Source organism: Gossypium hirsutum, chromosome D10 (assembly GCF_007990345.1).
Source record: "Gossypium hirsutum isolate 1008001.06 chromosome D10, Gossypium_hirsutum_v2.1, whole genome shotgun sequence".
Taxonomy (NCBI): Eukaryota; Viridiplantae; Streptophyta; class Magnoliopsida; order Malvales; family Malvaceae; genus Gossypium; species Gossypium hirsutum.
The window spans coordinates 17,493,601-17,501,652 of NC_053446.1; positions in this window are offsets into that span (position 1 = coordinate 17,493,601).

The following is an 8,052-nucleotide window of genomic DNA, read 5'->3' on the forward strand; positions in this document are numbered from 1 at the left end:
TATATATGGTATATGACATGTATAGGCTAGTGTCAATAGGATATGTTTTGAGATATGAAATTAGCCATGTGAGTTGGCTTGTAAATGAATGTGCTGAACTATGTTTTGTTCGGTAATGCCTTGTAACCCTAATCCGGCGACGGATACGGGTTAGGGGTGTTACATTTTGTATTAAGGTTCATCAAGAAGGGTTTTCTGGCTCAAAAATAGGTACTACAGATGAATAATATGATTAGCTTTTTGGCTTTGGGTGTACTCCAAACAATTCCTTAGGTCATCCCAAGGTATCTCAATATTCACAACTCTAATCAACCAAACAACCACAAATTTAACAATTTATCAATCATACTAGCATGCTCATTTCCTTGTATTCTCTATATCATTTGGTACATTCAATTACTTTAATGCCTATTTACAGGGTAATATACAGAACTTAACAGTCTAATAATCAAAAATTTAAAATCACCAATCCTCATGATAAATTTATTGCAAATACAATTAACCTTTGTACCTGCTCCTAACCAATCACTTGTATTTCTACAAGCTCAAGCACACAAATGACAAGAAAAATCAAAGAAACGCATAAAAATTTAAAACAAATTCTCTATGTTACCCCCCACACTTTAGATAACACATTGTCCTCAATGTGTAGCCCCTAAAAATATAAAGAAAGAAGTTACCCAATTGATCGTGATGGTTTCATAGACTATTGGTGGGTGCTTCTTCCATTACGCGTTGAAAGCTCTTAATTACTGTACCTCTTTCATGTGGGGTTCCTACATGAAAAATTTAACACAAAACAACTACTAATCTACTATTATTTCTACTCCTAACAACTTAAAAAAATCATCCCAAATTAATACAATCCCAAAATAGAAGGATAAAAGTTCAGTTTAATCTTCATCCGAATCATTCCAACAAGGCGAACGCTTCCTTTCCATCAGGGTTTTTCCTTTACCTGAGCCATATTCTTGGTGAAAGCACCCACCTATCAAAGGTGCATGACGGGTTGGGCTTCAAATTATGGGCCCTTTCGGTGTAGAATATTGCGGCTAAAAAGCCGCATCATAATCATCTTCTTCTCTTGGGAGGCCTTGTTCACTCTCATTCTCTGAAGTTACCTTTTCCTCTTCACTTCCATGATGTGTCTGCATTTGGCCAAACATGTTCGGTAGGTAATTTAGAGCTCTTAACCCGTCCATTCAGGCAAATTCTTGGAGTACTGGGTTTGTTTCATGCATCTACATAATCATCCCATCAAGCTTTTCCTCCGCACTCCTGTTGGCCCCTATTTGAGCTTTCGTCTTCTCTTTTCATTTAAGTGAAACTAGGACATCCATCTTTTCTTTCCACCTCTGATTACAGTTCATGATTTGTTTTCTTTGAAGCTCGACGTACTGTGTATACAATGAATCTCTAATGATGCTTCTTGTTGGTTTAATGAACTATTCATTCTTGTCCATTGGAACTTTTACCCTTTGATACGATTCTGTCACCAAGTGGGGAAAGAAGATTTCAGCTTTTTGGCTATGCATACAATGCCTCATTTTACGATAGATCCATCTACGCAAACATATCTGCTTGCACTGTAAAATGCCATACAACAAAATAGCTCAAAAGGTATTAACGTTAGAAACATTTAATGCCGATGCAATTCTAGTACCTATGAACTACATCTACATTTTTGCTATTGGGAGCATTATTGCTTGATTGAAGTTAGTCTGGAAAATCTGTATCTGGCCTACGATTCCATTTACCTCTATCTTGAGTTAAGCACTTCATAACATTGTCCATATCTATATCCTCAAATTTGTCTAAATCAGTGTTATTAAATAAGTCTTTGCTATAGAAAGGTACATCATAGAACTCACATATCTCCTAATGGGTATTTCTTGGTCTTTAAAGGAAGCATAAAATTCTTGCACTACTGAGATCACTGTAGTTTCCTTAGGAGTGATACAGAATCACTCCCAGCGATGGTACCTAACTAAAGTCCAAATTTTGTTACACAAAACCATCGAGGGTTTGAACCCTCGCTTTTGGATGAAAGACCTACCCTGTAACTCGAGAAAATATTTTTCATCATTTGGATTCTTAATTTTTGCAGGGTACGAAACTACTGGAGTTTTTTGGACCATAGTTTTCTTACTTTTCCTAGAAGGCATTTTCTACTATTCTACTTCTAAATGAATCAAGGAACAATTTAGAAATAATTAATGGAAAAGTAGAATGAGAAAAGATATACTTACCTCAACCTCTTTGCCTTTTTCCAAATGCTTCTATGGCTTTGCACCCAATTTTAACTTTTAGACTCAACCAAAGAGATTAGTGTAGTTAGGGTTTGGATTAAAAAAGGGGATTTTAGGATGGAAGAGATTAGAGAGATTTTTATAAGTTAAGAGAGGTTTAGAGGGTGATTGGAAGTGCTTTTAGGTTAAAATTAGAGGTTTGTAAAGTTAAAAACTGAGTGAAATAATGTTTATGCCACCGAGTTGTGCGAACGAGTCAAGTTGACCCTGCAGAAAATTGCAACAATGTCGTGACACAGGGGTTCCGTGTCGCGACATCCCTGCCAATTCACCAATGTCACGACACCTGGGTTCGATGTCACAACACACCTTGCAGTTTAGAATTTTTGGGAAACTGTCTTCTCTGTCATGACACAGAAGAGTGGTGTCGCAATATCGAGATAATTTTCTTAGTTTCTTACTGTCGGCCGCGGTGTTGCGACACAGGGTTACCGCGTTGTAACACTAGATCTGATTTTTCCAAACTTTCGATCTTCAGGGTGCGTTAAGTGCATGTTAGCCCTACTTCTGATCTTCCTGCAAAATTTTAATTACTTGGTCAGCAAAATATACAATTTTGTACTGCTAGTTAAAGTTACGTAAAAATTTCAAGTATTGCTACAGGACTCATCCTTCAGCTCAGTTGGTATGCACTTGGGCATTTTCGGTAATTTTTTTATGGTCGTATTGGTCTAACACCCAATGTGCCATTCTATGCTTCTTCGTTTATCATTCTCTCAGAACTTTCCTTTTCGTCTTGCACTAATCATCGATAATTCTTTCCGTAGCTTGTAACCATTAATCACTTGTAGAATTAAGGAACAGTGCAACCATCCTAATTTTCATTTATAGTCCTTGTTTTACAAAAGGTTCGAGGGTCGCTATTCGTATTTGTTATACACAAAGTGCTTAGATAATTCTTCTAAAAAAGATGGTATTACAGGAATTTCCTTAAACGTCTCGATTAGTGTGCCATTTCGTACAACATAACTTGGGTTCCATTTCCAGAGGCCTTTGAGTTTTTCTATGGGTCATATCACCATTTGATCAAGTATTTCTGGTAGTAATCGAGTCCTTTGTGGCTCCTTCAGCCTTATCCCCATGCTTACTAGTGGTATTGTTCGGATAATGCCTGCCATGTGGTCATAAGTCCTATCGATGTATATTTTTTTATATTTGTCAACATCTGAAAGATCCCTAAATCATTAGACTTTTGGGGATTTGATTAAGGATTAATGTCTTGCAAAAAACATTCAAGTTGAGTAAATCCCCTAAAAGTGCGTGTTTATCCTCGCTCTTTATCACAGATTTTTTAGACTTCGGGCATTCTTCCACTAGATTGGCAGTGAATATCATTTGCTCTGATTTTTGGGGTAGATCAATAACATATTGATCTTGCAAGTTGTCTCTGTCGAGAGAATTTAACCATTTCTTCAACCAGTTTTATAACTTCTTGTGATGTTATTTCTTCTAATATGCCCTGATATTCTGCCATACTCAAGGTTAACTGGTTGTTCGAGAGATCCCTTTCCTCACAAGTGGTTTCAATTAAATTCTCCTCATTGCTTGCTTTTTGGTCTTGCTTGTGTTGATACCCCTTCGTATTTGTATTGCTGCTAATGTCATCATCTGGTAAGGGAATGAGGATTTCTTCTTGAAATTGACTTAATTCAAGCCTCAATTGTCACTAGTCCTCGTGGATCTCTCATTCCTTATAGACCCCTTCCTCGTAAATATCACTATCGTAATCAAAGTCCTCATCCATCCACATATAATCAACATTATCCATTGTTTATGCTAGACTGATTTCTATAGTCGTTGTTACAGGTATCTTCGATGAAAATGTATACTCTTAAGTTCCTTGAAGAGCAAAAATGTGTCAACAAGTAATAAGATAACTAAATATTGTAGCTATAACTCGAATATTTCCTAATTATTCTATTAATATGAAAAAAATTAAAACTAATGTAGTGACGTTGCCTCCGTGGCAATAATGCCAACTACTTGACCACCTCTGGACGTACCAACATCAAGAGTAAAAATCCTGCACAAAACATGTGAAACAGCGGTATCCACAAGTATACGGGTCAGGTTGTAATATAGTTACAATGGAGTAGGTAAGTACTCCGAGGATCGTAACCAAGAGAGGCGTACACTAAACTAATTCTAATCTAAGCATAAATAGATCTAATTAATACTTTAATCAAATTATAGTACGAAGAATTGAAAGGAAGGTTTTTGATAAATTACTAAAAATAATAATGAGGTAAATAAATGAAAAGTAATGAATCAAATAATCGAATATATATCAAATTTGGGCATGGGTGATTAGCTCGCTTTGGTAGTAATAATCAACTGTCATCTCGGGTTTTCTTATTCAATCAACTAGTCAATACCACAGCAGGATCTTTCGATACATCCACTAAAATATTGAGTCAGCAATAACTACTTATCTTCCGACCTCAATCCAAATTGGTTGAGGGTCAAGGTGTTCACGGATAGGTAATACCAAATTTGGGTTAATTAACATCTTGATGACTTTCTGGGTTTGTCAAGCCTAGGGTTCAAATTCTTCGTTTCCTAAACAGATGATCCATTAAGAAATCCCTATAAAACAATTAATTATTCATACCTCCACTCGCTAATCCCCTATAGGGGGATTAGTTCCTCATAGATCTAGTAAACAATATGAACTTGAATGAAGGAATGAACATGAAGAAAAATTCAAGAATAGAGTTCAGAAGAAGCCTGATTTGTATTGAAATTAAGCACAGAATCCTCACGGAGTTGAAAGTAATTCCAAAATCTAATTTATTCACAAAGGCAAATAACAAGAACAGGAATAAAACCTAAAACCTAAGAAAAGAGAAAAATTAAATACTAAACCTAAAGAGAAAATTATACAATATGAATGGTTTTTCTTAATGTATGCTAAATGATTTAATGTTTGATTGTGCGGACCAAAATGCCCTTGGCTCGTAGTTATTTCCCGTACAGAGGCGATGTCACGACACACCAGATCTTGTTTCGCGACATCCTCAGGCTGTGTCGCGACATTGAAGGAAGTCTTGGATTTTTTTTCTTATTCTACTCACTATGCTGCGACATCTCATGCTTCATGTTAAAACCTAGTGACCGGTATCGTGTTAATAGACCTTCTAATGGTCTCCTTATAACACCCCATACCTGGCCTGGATGCCATGCCGAATATCGATATGCAATAGTACTATCTCACTACTTGTTCATTTAAAATGTCTTATTATTTCTCATGCATCTTTTTTCCGATTATGACCACACATAGAATTCATAAAATAGCATAACATGGGTGTTAATCATGCATTAGGATCATTTATCAAATTTTCCCAAAAATATTACGTAGGTATCGATACCGCCTCTATGGTATCAATATTTCCTTTAAGTGGTATTGATACCACCTTGAAAATCGATACCAAAATAGCAATTTGTTTCTCGCCAAACCTCAAAACATTGGAAAATATCGATACATTTCGCAAAGTATTGATAATTACACCTCGAGTATCGATACTCGGGCCAAGGTAACGATACCAAATGGGTATTCTGACTCCCTACACTTTCAAAAATACAAAGGTATCATTTTAAAAGCCTTCATATTGATACCTCTATTTTAGGCTACAAAAATTCAACATATAAGAGCATTTAAATCATTCAAACTTAGCCCCTAAACGTCATGCTTCATTCACCTAGTCACATAAGCATCAAAATGTCTAAACAATAAACCAAGTACCGTGTCTAAGTTCACAAGCTTCCAAACATACGCAATATACAAATAATCCCCAATACATCTTACAAAATCGATATAAATGTCTACCACATTGCCTTTTTATTCCCTAGAACTAGAATAAGCAAAACACCTTCTCTAATGAATAAATAAAGGCTTGGATCAATCCCTCGATGGCCACACCACTCACACTAGGAACAAAACTACTCTACAAAGGATAAAATGGAGTAGGTGAGCTTAACAAGCTCAGTGAATGCCTAGAACAACCACTACGCAAGTCATCACGCATCAACCAAACAACATACATAATATTCCCAAAATGTCATTAACTAAGTGTCATAATTCACATATTTAGTCATATTCCACGCATTCTTTTATACCTTATTTATACGAATGTTTAGCAATATATATCAATATTCCGACACATATCAGTCACATATAAGCACGTATAATTACATATAATTGCATTTAGTGACAGTGTATGATAATTTGGCTCTTGAGTTTATGAAACATAAAGTGGACTTTATCACCACCCATCAGATACACGAATCTCTAACACACCACACATAGACTCATAGAGTCAAACATATCCCATAAGTGAAGCATATAGTTAATGCTCTCTAGCACACCACACATACATATCCCAGTGAATAGAGCTTGGCTCATATTCCCTTATCTCTCCCAAACTGTCCCTGGGCCTTAGCGCCCCATATATCATAACACAAATAAGTGAGTACTCACAATCCTATGGCATGCCAACTATATCCAACGGTTTCATTAAGTCACAAGGCTAAAATATCCATAACGTCATCAAATATTAATTACCGATTATTTGCACGTATTCACCACATAATCATATAATTAGCACATTATACACAGTGTCACATTGCATGAATTACATACCCATTATATTTACCATCCCAATTGTCATCACAAAATGTTCATATTTCATCACATCATAATTCTCTTTATCACAATTCACAAATATATTTATCACATATTTAGCATAGGTAAAAGAACACTTACACTCAGAATTTAGAGGAGATTTGGGCTACCTCTAAATTCCTAAAATACACAACGAATCATCTACGAGCAATGATTCTAAAACACTCACCAAAAATTCACCTTTGCTAAAAACCGAAAGCTTAGACAAGCTTCCCTTTGCCTTTATCTTTACTCATTGAATGTCATATCAAATCCGACACTTCAACAAGATAAACTATACATATATTCAGTCAATAACTCACCTTAAATAGCCTCAAACACAAGCCTAAGCTACATTCTTCTCTAACCAAAACCTTTAGCACTACAAACTTAAAATTTGAATAACTCATTTTATGTTTAATATTTTCGCATTAACGAATTCCATTCATCTACAACTAATTCCCCACCTTTAAACTTCACAAAATTACGTGTTTTAAGGTATCAAAATTTTTTGACAAGTTGTGGCTATTACAACGAAAATTCATTAAAACCCAAGAAATCATTGACGAAACTTCAAAGTTACTTTAGAAAGCTTCTAATTAGGTTAAAGCTAATTGAAAAATACTTTAAAACCAAGTTTTTATCCATAAAATCGAAATTTACCATTAAAGACTCGATTTTTAGCTTTTAATCAAAACATGCGACTTAACGACTAAAAATTCAGTTTCAAAAACCCAATAACATTAAAAACTAAGGAGAATGAGAATGGTTACGTTTAATAAGAGGAATAATGAGTTTTCGATGAAAATCCAGAAAACCCACAAATGGAGAAGATGATGAAATTAGTGAGATTTTTGGGTAATTTCTTCAAGATTTAGAGAGGTTTAATGCTTGAAAATGATAAAAATTCAAAGTATTATAGTTTGGGAGTCAAAAATCAATTGAGAGGGTGAGGAATAGTAAGGGACGGCAACACAAAGGAGATGGGAAGAAGCTTTTGTGAAAATAATTGGGAATGGGGGTTTATTAGGTTGATTTTGAAAAATTGGTTTAATTTCTTCATAAAGACCCACAACTTTAACC